The sequence below is a fragment of the Ambystoma mexicanum genome, chromosome 3p, assembly GCF_040938575.1.
Source record: "Ambystoma mexicanum isolate Mex_15411 chromosome 3p, UKY_AmexF1_1, whole genome shotgun sequence".
Classification (NCBI taxonomy): domain Eukaryota; kingdom Metazoa; phylum Chordata; class Amphibia; order Caudata; family Ambystomatidae; genus Ambystoma; species Ambystoma mexicanum.
The window spans coordinates 450,380,014-450,394,982 of record NC_090925.1 but is presented as its reverse complement, the minus strand read 5'-3'; positions in this window follow the sequence as shown (position 1 = coordinate 450,394,982).

Below are 14,969 nucleotides of genomic sequence, written 5' to 3'. Positions count from 1 at the left end.
GAGCCCATAGATCTTTTTCATCTGGGACGTAAACTGAGACGCCGTTGAGAAAATCTCGCGCACAATTAAATGTATTGAAGGTGAGGCATACAACACATAGCCCAAATATAAGATGTCCTCCACTATAGGAATCAAATTACCTCCTATCGACCAGGAACATTTTTTGTTATAGGCATTTGTGCCCTTTTGCCCAAAATTAGGATCCTTGATTTCGCTGGATTCACGATCAATTCATTCTTTTGCATAAATATATCCAGGGCATTCAATAATCTCTGGAGACCCACTGGTGTATTATTTATCAAAACAATGTTATCTGCATACATTAACCACTTTATTGAGGTAGAGCCAATCTTAGGTCTGGCTAATGCTGCAGGATCGACTTCATTCCCAAAGTCTGCCAAATATGCATTGAATAGAAAAGGCGCAACATGCACCCTTGACGCACCCCTCTACCTATGCCAATCTGTTCTGATAGCTGACCCTCGGTATTCAAATGCATTATTACCATACTACCTTCATGTAGAGATGCAAACAGATTAACTAAAGATTTTAGTGCACCCCAGCTCACCAGTTTAAACCAAAGATGATCTCCGTTTACACAATCGAATGCGCTAGATAAATCACTAAAAGCAGCATACAGGTTACAATCTTTTCTTGATTTCTTTTTTTCCTGCAGGGCAGCCAACACCACTCCATTTAGTGATGTTGATTGACCCTTTCGGAAGCCTATCTGCTGCTTAGAAAGAATATTATAGATGTTTACCCATTCTTCCAGCTTTCTCAATAGAAGTTTTGCAAAAAGCTTACTCTCGACATAACCCTATACTTTGCGCGGTTCCCTCTATACCCCCTCTTAAAGATGGGGATGACAATTGCAGATTTCCAAGACAACAAGATAGATTTATTGCAAACAATTCCTCTATAGAATTCACCCAGAATCCTCAACCACAAATCTACACCCCCCTTCAGGACCTGATTTGTTGAGCCATTTGGCCCTGCTGCCCTGGAAGAGGAGGATTTATTTATCAGCTCTACTATATCCTCATCTTGGATCTCCAATTGCCATGGCTCATTTGAAATTTTTAACTTAGAGGATCCTGACGGCTTATTATAATGCTTAGCCAAGTAATCCACCCATACAGTTTCGGCTACCGCATTAAACTGGCTTATAATTTGGATCTTATTAGTATCATTAATTATAGACCAGAAGCCATGAGATGATCTTTCATTTAAGCCTCTGAGCATGTGCTCTCCATCTTTCTTAGTGCGTACTATTCTTTGATGTTTCAACCAACACTAATAACTAGTTTTAATGGCTTTTATCTCTTTGCTTAATATAGCTTTATCCACGATCTTACTTCGCAACAAATTTATCTAAGATCTCATTTCCCGTTTTATGGACCAGGTAGTTTCATCAAAACTATGGACATGCACACTAGGCTTACTTAATGACACTTCCTGCAGACTTTGTACAGACCATATAAATTCATGGAAAGACAGCGGACTACACTTTTGTTTGAGTTCTTCCTTTCTTAAGGTATTTCAAGTGTCATATAAAAGTTCATTTAGGTGGACCCCCTCTTTCCTATATTTAGTCAGATCGTTTCTCTGAAAGTTTATCTCAACTGGTTTTGACCACATATCTATTTGTTTCACAAACTTTCAATCAAAGGAAGTGATGAGACGTTTATGGTCACTCTAACCACTCTCCAGCACTGACAACTGAGTGCATTTTCCAAACAACTCTGATGACATAATTATGTAATCCAAAATGGATGAGGATTTCCCACGGCTCCAAGTTATTGCAGGGGCTACATCCCCCTCCATAGAGCCATTCACCGATTGCATACCCCATTCTGAAAAGAATGCAAGCCATTTTCTAGCATTCGCCGATATTGGACTATGTCTTGATACATTACCGGCTTCTGTGCTCAAGATGCACTCTGAATGTAGATCACCTGCAATTAAGATGTGTGACTCTGGATGAAGTAGCTTTTCTTCAGTCAAAATAGAGACAAGTGCTTCTTGAAATTCCATGAGTTTTACACATGCGGGGTTCCAAGACAAATTAATTGCTGTTATCTCCTTTATACCCTAATCTGTTGGTATCGTTAAACAAACTGCCACAATTTGGTAGGAATAGGGACAGCCTCCTTAAATCTCATCTGCCTGCATGCTATTAGCAGGCCCCCCTTTGGCCTCCCCCTCCCAATAGTTGTTGCGCCCTGGTGAAAAATATGAAATCCTGCTAATTGAGGGGCATTTACCAACCAGGATTCCCTGAAGAAGATTAAATCATTTTTCCCATTACCATGTTCTTAAAGGAACTGAAGCCCTGTGTGTTCCAACACATGAATCTTAACCTTTCCCAACTCCTAACTTCTGAAATATCTGGGCTGTAATCCCAGGGAGCATAGATATTACTGCCATCTATGGATCTTTCTTTTCTGGTAGATGCATCAACCCTTGTTTCTTACAATTTTCTTGTTTGAACCCAACCTCCCCTGCCCCTCCCAAATTTCTCTCCATATCCTGCTCCTTTCCATCTTGGGAAGTTTCATGTACATCCAAACCATGTTGTTTTAGTTGATTTCCAGCGGCAACGACAGCCCTAAACCCCAATTCGAGGCAAAGACGACCTCTGCCATATGAGTGCTTTGAGGGTTCATAAATGTCATGTATTGTATGTCTTTGGTTGTAAACAGATATAGATCTGATGTTGTCTTAAAGATGGATAGGATCGCACCGCGATTCAGGGATTTATTGTTCGCATTGATAGCCACAATTTTCGTACTGCAAAAGCAGCCAGATCTTCTTGACCCTCCACTTGATCCTTATCGACCGGAAATTGCTGTAGATGACTTATTTCTCCTTTGGTTCCTACATCTCGTCCTCCCCTGCTATTACCAATTTCCAGAACCAGTGGGGGTACCCCTCCCCTAATTTGTTCCACACTCTCCTTCTGGTGAGTCGAAATTGTTAAGGCTGTGGGGATCGCCATTTGGGTTAAAGCAGCAATTGGTTGAACATCTACAACTGAATTGCGTTCCACAATCTTTTCTTTCTTATTCCCTTTAAGGAATATATGGGCACTAACTTAACCATCTCTCCGCAATCTAAGTTGACATTTCCATTCTGCTTCTTTTTCTTGAGAAAAATGTGCACCCGAGTTATTACTCTATTACCACATTTGACACCACCTTGAGCTCCCAGCAGATCTTTTACCCCTATCTCTGTCTCTCCATCCTTCCTTAAAGTGGTCAGTTGCGAAGTATCTGATTTACATTGTTTTATGTTGTCAGTTTGTGTGCCAATGGTTACTTTAATCATTTGCAAGTCTGCCATACTGGGAGCATCATTACCTTCCCTCAAACTCGCTTTGACATTGGACTTCCCTATCAGATTTCTCTTTGAGTTCGCTTGAGACTGTTCAGGGTGTTCCTCGCTGAGTTCCTTTTTTTTGGTTATTTAATGATGAACTTAAGACATTAATAACTGTTTGTGCCAGCATTCTTCAGTTTTTTTGACTTGCGGTTCTTCGTTTTTTCCTCTACTGGGACTCAACCACTAATGATTTCCCACCCACATTCTTTTCCTTCTTTTTTCTTGCACATCTCCTTCCCCTTGATGTTTGTTGGGCAGAAGTCTTTCAATCGCCTTCCATGGTGTTATCCATCTGGATTACGGAAAAATGTTGAACTTTTGAAGAAATGCTCTGCTTGTAAGGGACAGCTTCGGCCACATGGGCTAGCTGATATAATTCTTCCAGTTAATTTCTGTTTCCACATCATTTACTTCTTTTGAGTTTTGCACCTGTGACCCTTATTTCCCATTCCTTTGATGGAAATCCAGCAACAGAGATTTAATTTCTCATCCATTTCTGTGCACCACAGCAAGTACCAATCAAGTACTGTCGGCTGTGCGGCTGGAGACCCTGCCTCTACGCTCCCCGAACCCATGTGCATACAGGACTTTGAAATCTGCTTGGCCACAGCCATTTTTTTACGTGACTACATATTTAGAAGCAGGCGCGCACCAACACACACGCACTACAGCAAGTACCAATCAAGTACTGTTGTCTGTCCGCTGGAGACCCTGCGTCTACGCTCCCCGAACCCACGTGCATACAGGACTTTGAAATCTGCTTGGGTACTACAGACATTCATCACTTGTGCCCCATTCATCATTGGACCTTATACTGGATCATACTTCATTACATTTAAGCGTGTAATGCTACATTTTTCCATATTTTCTATCTATTCCTTCTTAGCCACGCCTACTTTGTTACGTGAGTACATATTGAGAAGCACCCGCTCACCAGTGCACGTGCACCACAGCAAGTGCCCATCAAGTACTGTCGGCTGTCCGGCAGGAGACCCTGCCTCTACGCTCCCCGAACCCACGTGCATACAGGACTTTGAAATCTGCTTGGGTACTACAGACCTTCATCACTTGTGCCCCATTCATCATTGGACCTTATACTGAATTATACTTCATTACATTTAAGCGTGTAAGACTACATTTTTCCTTGTTTTCTATCTTTCGTTCTTAGCCACGCGCACTTTGTTACGTGACTACATATTGAGAAGCATGCACGCACCAGCTCGCACGCACAACAGCAAGTACCAATCAAGTACTGTCAGCTGTCCACTGTGCCGCTGTGCTGCAGTGCTATGAGCTTTCACCTCCTTATGGGCGTGAATCCTTTGTAAGCCTCATTATCTGTGAGAGCAAATAATACAGTTAACAAAGCGGTGTATGGGATCGTAAGAGTTGTGGCTGTCTGTTGTACACGCTCTTCCATGTACCATGTTACCTCACAGAATGTAATCATCACAGTAAATTCTGCTAAACCAGCAAACTTACTATCTGCGCAAGACTGGGAGAGTCTCAATTGTGAGCTTGCTTGCGAGGATACACACACCGCATGTTCCCACTCCATATCTCTAATTAGACTTTAACCTTTGCTATGTGTAGCAGCCGTGGAGTGTATCATCGGCTGTTGCCTGTGCTTAGCGTTTAGCATTTAATAAAAATTACAGGCTGACAGCCTGTGCTCCTTACCTTGTAAAACTGTGGATTAAAAGCTTCTTTTTGATTAGCAAGCTCTCTAATCATTATAGCTGGATAAATCATGCTAAGGCTAACTATGGGTATGTCCTTTCCTCCTCCCTGCTATGTCCCACGCCTCCCAGTCCACATATGCCCGGGGTTTCAGCTGTCCCCCCTTGTTTTTGGCTCTGAGGCACTAAGCATACACACACACACAGACTTACCACAAATCAAAGCCATCATTTACCGCCCAATTTAAATAACCTGGTTCAAACAAATACCGGTTTGTCTGGAAGTGCTTTAGGGAATCCCGCTTCGAATTGCTTATCTGACAAAACCATGCAAGACTGCTATAAGGATCAAGCCTGATCTCCAAGAGAAGGAAGCTTTCACACTCCCAGCTTCATACCACAGGCCTATCAGTCTGCCTTGTACTTGCAGGTCCTTAATGGAATGAACAAGGGGATGACTGATAATACCTCTGGCTCTTTGGAAATTGTTAAAAAAGATGGAATACTCTCTTCACTTCACCCGGCTGCCCACTCAACCCAAACTGATAACATGGCGGACTGCCTATTTCAACCTAAAAGTGACAAAAGGTTACAGTCAGAGAGCCTGCTGAATCTAGACTATCTAATTCTCCTGAGATATTCCCCACTGACTGCCACAATGACATCATCTCATCCCCTGACTCCCAGATGTCAGGGGCCTCTGAAGTTATTTCTTTTGTCAAACCAATTCCCCGCCTTCTTTTGGTTTACCTTCTTTTGGTTTTGGTGTCCTTAGACTCGGCCCTCACTGCCATCTATACATCAATTTTTACATTGACCAAACTCTTCGAGTTACTTGACTCGCGTGCTACCATCCAAGATCGGTCACTCTGATCAATAAACTTCATTGGTTGGTGCTGAATCTACCATCAATGCTAAAATTGGAATTGGAACTGCCACTGAAGAATGTCGAGCCTGATGTTATAGTTACCCCTGTCTCCAGTGATGACATACCTGAAGGAACTGTGCCTGAAAATGAGGACTTAAATCCAACCTTAACGGCTCCCTGTCCTCCTAGGATGCCCGCTGTGACAGCAGATACAAGTTCATTAAAATCTCAAAGTGATTTAGAACAATCCAAAGTGACTAGCCACTTATTTGACATCTTCCATCATCCTTCACAGAACAAGAGAAGAAAACATAAAAGAAATAACAAAAGAAAAATGTCTGATCAACATGATGATCATGATGAATCTTTATCTGAAAATTCCAAAAGAAAAAAAATGACAAATCAAATCTTAAAAAAAAGAAATCAAAAACTAAAAGATTCGTAGCGAACATCTCTTTACCTGTCCTGCAAGATGCGCCCTCCCTTGTGGTGGACAAATTAGTCCCTCCTGAAGTTAACAAACAGGATTCCGGCTCATCTGGCACAGGTGTGTCGTCACTTAAAGGTAAGGATACTGATCTTCCTGTGTCTTGTATAAAGTTTATACCAACATTGAATGATGTAAACATTGTGAATAAGCCTTCTTCTGGTGAAGACCTTATGAATTTTTCAGTATACTCGAACATTAATATCTCGATATTGGAAACTATTCATCAAAGTCTCCATCAAGGCAGGTCTCATCCTCCCTTACGGAACCCAATATTTTGTGTTAACTTAGATCATATTCAAACCCTTTTAGGACCCTGGAGCAAAATAGAAAAAAACTTGTAAAAAGATCACCATTTTCTTAAGGCTCTCCATTGAAAGCTGAAACAACTGTGGTTGTAAACGAGATCAGCTTTCCAGCTTCTAACACAAACCTAAACATCAAGGATATAGTGAAACCATTATCTAACAGGGAAAATGAGACAGCTTTACCCCAAGATAAATGTTTTGATCATAATAATGGTTGGTTACCCGAGAATTTAACGTAAGAAACTTTGAGACTTACTATGATTGACAGAATCTACACAGATCCTTTTCCGAACAGGGAGACTGTATATTCCATGCCATTCCTCAATTAAAACACATTAATTCATCAGATATTAATGGTGTTTCTTATCCCATACCAGCCCATCAAGATATTGTGGAAATAAAAATGTCTTCACTAATAATCAAAAACTATGTTTGGTATCAAAGACAATTGTTGCTTCAGAAAGGTCTTCTGCTTGAAGCTATACCTTTGGAAAGACTGATACAAGAGCACCAACAGTTGACCTGTTCTACAAAGCAACAATCTGATCTGAATGTAGACAACCCATCATGTTGCAATTGCAACACAAATCCTCGAAATTCTGCTCAAGTTAAAGAATCCAAATAGACTTGGGTATCACGTGCTAGAGACCTTGCACAAAATAAATCTTAGCCATACAATCTGGAGCAGCATGTAGTCATACTTCAGGAAACATGGATGACATCGACACCCATTTGGGCTGATCATCAAGTAGTGGCAATCTCTGCTTCTAAGGCAGCTAAGGGTAGACCGGCTGCAGGTCTCCCAGTAGCGACAAGAATGGATTTGCTATTATCTATCATTCCTTGGAAAAGTCCTGATCCCGGGATTCAACCAGTAATGATTTGTACTTCTAATAACTACCATCCTTTTTTTCCTAAAACAATGATTATTCCCAACTGCCTTGCAATTTATGGATAAAATTGAACAAGTACTAGATCAGACCATTTTAGAATCTAACATTGAAAATATAATAATTATTGGGGACTTCAACATGAAATTATTGCGGTGCTCCGATAGTTCCATTAACTCAAGGGCAGTACATTTGTTATCCTTAAAGAAAATTAGGGCATTTTCGATGGTAAATGGCATTTTTACCAATGATCTCTCTCCTAGGCCGACTTGGTTTAGAGGCAAGTCACATTCAACTCTTGGCTATGTGTTTATCTCTAATAAATCTCTAATAAATCAAATAATAATATGATAACTGGCTTTCAAATTATTCCCACTACTGCCAGTGACCATCATCTAATTGAGGTCTGCTGGAGCGCTCACAACAAAGACAATTTGTAATATTGCAAGGGATCATTGGATATAAATAATGCAAGAAATCGTATAAAGTGTACCCCCCATCGTATAAACCATTTACAACAGCAATTGCATGCCGATGAAAGTGCAGCAGAAAAAAATGCATCATAATGATCTTATTCAAATCATAGTTCAAACCAGTGCTCAGCCTAACAAACCAATCTTTGCTCACAAATATCAGTGGAATCCTGACATATCTAGTCTAAGAAGAAAGCTACGTCGAGAAATAAGATTATTACTCCTACATGAAAACCAAATTCTTAACAAAAAACTAAAAAACAAATATAGAAATCAAATTAAACAATTACTTGCAATACAAAAACAAAATAATGTTGAAGTAATGCTAAAAGCCTTACTATAAAAAAAACAGGGGACATATGGAAGGCGATAAATAAAGTAACCCTAAAGGCTCAGACATCCACGCTATTAAATAATATAGATAAAATAACGTGGACAAATTATTATCAAACACTTCTTATGAAACCTAGAGAAGATCTGACCAGCAGAAATACTGAGATGCCTGATTTCTTGGGTTTAGAATTTGACACTTTGGATATAATTTTAATAATTAAAAAATTGAGCGATTCGCGAACTTCGGGACAGGATATGTTGAATAATGTGACTCTCAAAGCCAACCCTGAGGCTTGGGTCGACGTGCTTTATTTCATTTTTCAAAATATCATAAAACAAAACAAAATCCCCTCTTCCTGGCAAGAAGCGATCATGATCCCAATTTTTAAATCGGGCGACCAACTAGATCCAATACATTATCACCCTATTGCACATTTAGACGCCCTTGGAAACATTTTAGCAGGATCTAGTAGCCAGGGACTTTACTAAATGGCTTAAGGAACATGAGCTAATGGATATACATCAAGCGGGTTTTGTACCAGGGATTGGCACTGCTCTAAATCTCTTCATTATATCAGCCATCAAAGCTCAAACTATCCAAAAAGAAGCAACCAATTTATCTTGCTCTAATCAATTTCAAACAAGCATTTGATTCTACATCACGTTCACTTTTGTGGGAGAAACTTTTAAAGGTCAATTGCCCTGATTATATTTATCACCTGATCCTACAGTTTTATTCTAATACGAGTATTGAAATCAAACTCTCCACTGACGGTCTTCTATCTAACTGGATTGTAACCAACTTGGGGCTGAAACAAGGCTGCCCGTTTGCATTAATACATTTTAACTTTTATATCTGCAATCTTTTAAAAGTATTAATGGATGTTCAGTCTTACCCACCTTGTCTCGGGTCTTTGCACATTCCTTATTTAGTGTACGCAGATGATCTTTTTCTTTTTTGATAAAACTCCAATAGGATTCCAGAAGAAATTATCAGCGTTATCAAGGTATGCAGAAGAAAATCAGCTTGCAATCAATACAAAAACACGAATATTTAAATTTGTCATCACTCGGCAAAAAAAACAGCCACTACATTTTATTGCTGTCTTTCGAAAATTCCTCTTGACAAAATAAAACAAAATAAATACCTAGGAGTCAATATCAACACAGATCTTGCTTATAAACCCTACAAAGAGGAACTCACCCTTAGGATGACATTTTTAGCAACCCAGGCAAAGGCATTGCAAAGAAAGTATGGTATGTTCTCTTTGATCCCTGCTCAAATGTTTTATCTTCAGAAAGTTGTCCCCATAATTACCGACGGTAGCCAGACTAAAATCATGATTAAGCAAGTGAAACAGGGGAATACCTTGAAGGAATTTATTGGAAAGCAATTTTATCTGTACCTCTAAGCTGCCCAATATCCTTAATTCGCTGTGAATTGGGCTTATCTTCCCTGACTATGGTAGTCTCTTGGTCCATGTTATCATTATATCGGAAAGCTCTCATTGCTTCAGACGTATCAAGGAACCTATACCCAGCCATAAAGGAAATGATAGAAAGCACAAAACTCTCTGTATTATCCAAATGGATAGAGTGTTGTGAAAAATTATTGTTAGAGGCGGGGATCTCATTGGACAAACATTTGGTACTTCCTCACAAAGCCAAACTTAAGCTCTATAGGTATGATTGGATCATCGCAAGAGAAAAATGCCTACAATATTCAGCAATTAATACAGGTGCCTTTTTAATTAAAGCATTGAATGATATACCTAAATATATCCATGCATTTACAGATAGATTGTATGCTGACAATTGTTTACGTTCTAGATTAAATCTACTACCAACTAAAAGTAAACTTGCCAATACTCCAAAGACAAACTAGTAAGTCCCACTTGTAGATTTTGTAAGTTACCTGAGAATGATGAGTCTACTTGCAAATGTAATTACGGAGTGGTATAATTTGGTTGAATTGAGGAAAAAATAAGAATAGAGTGCTGTTCACTAGAGAACAAATGTGGAAAGAAGTGTTCAATGCATCGAAACACTCACTAATCGTTGCCACTGTTAAATTTTTTAGAGAATTGAAATTAGAAGTGAACTGAAGACTTGATAACTGTTAACGTTTTGCACAATGCTTATATTGAATTATGACCCTAATTGTCGAACGATTATATTTTATGTAACTGATTGTATTGATGTTCTTAACATCTTCTTAATTGTTTGCATTTTACATTTTATAAGAGTGATTTTAATATATTAGAGTCATCCGGCTTCTAATGTAATTATGCATGATTATATGAGATCTTATGTAAAAAATTAAAAAATAATCAACTAAAACTATTTTCTAATAAAAAAAATCTCGTCCATTCGCCATTAAAGTGTCAAGTGTGTTTTTTATCTCTGTTATTTCTGTGTATTGATTTCTTTGCCCTTCTGACAAGGTTAGCAGTGCTGGTAAAACAGTTGTATTTATGGCATTACTTAGGCCCACCAGTGAGAACTCACATTGCTCCACTTTGGATATTTCCAATAATATACCTGAATGCACTTGCACCTCTCCCTTCGTTGTTTCATAGACTTTCACTAAAGAATTTAGTACAAAGTTTACAGCAGTCAGTGTAGATTCATTGTAGGGGGTCTCACCATTCATTTTTGCGAGAGGGGTATGAGAGGTCTCGGCATATTTTCTCTGTTCTCTCTGACCCAAATCAGTCAGACTCTGGCCTTGGTCATTTCCTTCCATACAAGGGATCGAATTTACATGTGTGATTGGGGAAATGGGAGATAAGTTCAAACTTTGTGGGTACTCTGATTCTCTAGTCCCTACAGCTATATGGGTATTCCCCCTTAGAGTACAAATGGTTTCTTGTGGGTGTTCCAAATCCACAAAATTCCCAAGGACCAAATCAGTCATACTCCGACGTCGCCACCTATGGAAGCATTGATATATTTTTTCCCTGATATTAGTCGCTGTCAAAGTATAGTCTTTCCCAGTTCTTAAGGTAAACTCTAAAGAATTTAAACCATCCAATGAGCAGCCTGGTGGTATGTGTACCTGAGCGCTGGCTACTACTATTTGACCTGCGGGCACAGTCTGCTACAGATCGGACATGCACCCTTCCGCTTGCATCTTGGATTGTGAAACAAAAGAGCCCTCCCATTCTGGGACCCTTAGGTCATCCGTTAGCAACCCACTTCGTAGATATCTACTTGCCATTGTGTTATAACAGCTGAAAAGTTTCTTGAGATTATTTCCCCAAATTGGGATCTGATGTTGCAGTTTTACCACAATTGTTTGACTCTTTTGCCAATGAAAACATTTCAGTGAGGGAATCAAGTTTGTCTTAAATCCCCTCCTCGAGGTTCAAAGGTCTTCACCCGCAGTTACCTCATCAATATCTACTCGGGGCGTTCTTTTGACTCCATCCTGAATTCCACAAGCTGTTACTTGTACCTTCTTTATAAACATATTTAGATTTTTATAGTACTTTCAAACTTGGCTAATTTCCAAACAAAGCTTGTTTATTATTTCGTCATGTTAGTTACTTTGTTATATAAGCCTGTAAAATATTTCCAAATGCAAAATTCCTTTTTACAGGCAGAATTTTCTTGGCACTTACCCCATGCAAAGGGGAACCTCAGACCGCAGATCCGCAGCCACCGGCCACCAGACACACTATGCCCCACACTGCGCCACACTCTGCGCCGGTGGCAGCCTCATGTAGCTTCCTGCACAGACCGCCTCCCTGGGTCCACCTCCTTAAGTCTGCCTCTCGTTCTTTGACTCCTTACAGCAGCGTTCCTTTGTGAAGTTAGTTGCACGTTTTTGGGGTAGAGAAAAGTTCAAAATAATGTGTCACCAGCAACACCAGACACACTACGATGCACACCACCTGGTTTCTCTTAAATCAGTCTTTAAGTCTGCAAGAGAATGATGCTGTCGGGAAAAACATGACATTGCTTTCAGAGAACGAAGTGAAATGAATGCAATGACACCAAATTGAAATGCACTGAGCATGTGTAAAATGTTCCATGTTATAGTGAATGGGCCATCTGTATAGTTTGTACTGAATAAGCTAACCCAGAGTAATCAACTAACAATTTCCCATTAAATAACATTTCCCCAATAATTAATTAGTGTACCCTTTTGAAGCAGTGCAAATTATTCAGATGACAGATTCTGTGTTGTTCAGTGAAAGTAAAAAGGCAAATGCATTGGTTGTCTTTTTCATTTAGAAGGTATTATTGTTTGCTTTTCAGGAAGCAAGTTCATACAACTGTGCTCGGGAGCTGGGGTGTTCGGAGAGAGAAATGCCATGATTCTAGAAGGATCAGCTGGGATAACAGGAGACGTCAGGAAAAGAGGCAGGGTCAGTAAGATTGCCAGGCCTATGGTACAAATCTAGCTGCAAGGGAGGTGGAGATTCAGTCATCATTTGGCAAGAGACCAAGAGGGCAGTTGTGCTGTGCAAGGAGGGCAGGAAGATTCTCCCCAAGCAGCTGTCTGAGAAAGACTGGTTGGAGTGAGGTCGCTGGCTTCTCACTGGTCTGCCAAAGCTGCAAAATGTGCAACACTCCCACTTTCAGATAAGACACTTCATAGAGGGGCTCTTTCGTGATAAGCAATGCAAAAATCTTTCACATTAGACGTGAGTATTGGTGAAACTTTGAGGAACGTGCAGATAATTGTGTGATATTCCGTCTGTCAGATAATCAGGAATTGTTTTAAAGAATTTTTGTTTTCTCTTTCTTTTGCCTGGGTAATTGGGAATCATCTGAAGTGTGACAGAGGGAAAGGTTGACATGCTATTGTGCTATATGCTGTATGTCTTTTCTTTTAGACAGTACATTCTGTAACCGCATCGGGCTTCAAGGTCTGGGTAAGAAGAAATGAATGTTTTCATTATGAACAAAGGTGGCTCATGTATCTATTGCTGAAGGGTTAACTTGTTCTAAAATGTGTATCACAGAACCTATTTTTAAATCACAACATGTACAAAAAGAAAAATTATTTGCAAAAACCGAATTGGTGGAGTTGTATTTTTGTGTCTATGTGGATTTTTTTTTAAAAGAGGGGAAATAATAAGTGTCATAGTGTACCCAGAAGTGGTAAGAAATATTTAACACATGTGGTAAAGTGGGAGGTAAAGTTTGGGGAACCAGCTAGCAAGCTAGACAAATTATGATGCATGTGTGTGTGTTTGTCTCGGCTGCAAATGGTGACAGCTGCGCAGATCTGTAAAAGATGGTAGTCCTATTTCATAAATAAGTGACTGGAAAAACAGCTGGTGCTGTTCTGTCCCTGTAAGTGCGAAGTCCGATAGCCTACACTTACAGTCAACCCTAAACAGATTACAAATATAATGAAGGGGAGACTTGTCTCATCATATAGGGCATAACTCTTAATAACCTGCACTACTTTGCTACCACTATTTTACCACAAGTTTAAATACCACCCAAGTTATGTAATAGTCCTCTGGCAAAACCCCTAACAGAACACATTGCAAGAGGCAAAATATGGTTACAAGCAATCTGCTTGGGGTTAACATCTTCATATCACTGTGGTGACTTCCCCATACAGGAAACCAAACCAAAATGTTAAATAGGGAGATGCAAGAGAGATCCCTTAGTAGTAAATGCAAACAAGATACACCAAAATATCTAGAATTCTGCTCAGCCTACAACCCATTCCTGGACATGCTACAGTACATCTGAATCACATAGCAAAAGTTCTGCAGAAGACTCATTAATATTCTAAGCAGGCCTGTATCTGTTAGTGTATTATGGTGTCACCCCATAGTGCCTTTTGTTTCAAAAACAGCCAAACAAAATGAAATAAAATACAGTTTAGAAAATTAAAAATAAAAACTGTTTATGCGACTGAGGGGTTTAGCACCGGAGGGGGAGGGGGAAGGAGGAGGTCTTGAAGCGCTTTTGGATTTTGCGGAGATTTAGATCAAGACAGAGAGAGAGGGGGAGGCTATTCCAGAGGATGGAACCAGCTGAGGAAAGAGATTGGCCTCCAGCTCACTCCTTAGAGAAGTGTTTGATACACAGAAAATTGGAGCCAGAGGAATGTAAAGATGTGGAGGGAGAGTATTTGGTGAGAACAAGTTGTAGATAGAGTGGTTCATGTCCTCAGACAGCCTTATGGATGATGCAGAGGCATCTGAATTTGATCCTCGCAGAAACCAGGAACCAGTGGAGAGATTTTAGGGCTGGACATATATGGTCCCTGGGCTTGAGGACAAGTATAAGACTTGCAGCCCTATATGCTAGAGCAGAAAGAGAAGGGGTACATTTTTTTTAGAAGGATGTCCCACTTTATTTGGTCAGCTATTCTCTCTGCCAGGATGATATGAATTCAATTTGGTCCAACGAAAACAATGGCATGCTTGTCTTTAGTAGGAAATCAAAAGAAACCTATATGCATTGAGGTGGTAGAGAATCTTCTTTACTGAGAAAAATACATAAGTCGTTGATTCCCAACCTTACCCCAACCACTTGCCTTTCTAATATATTATAGTCAACTGTCCTTCATGTC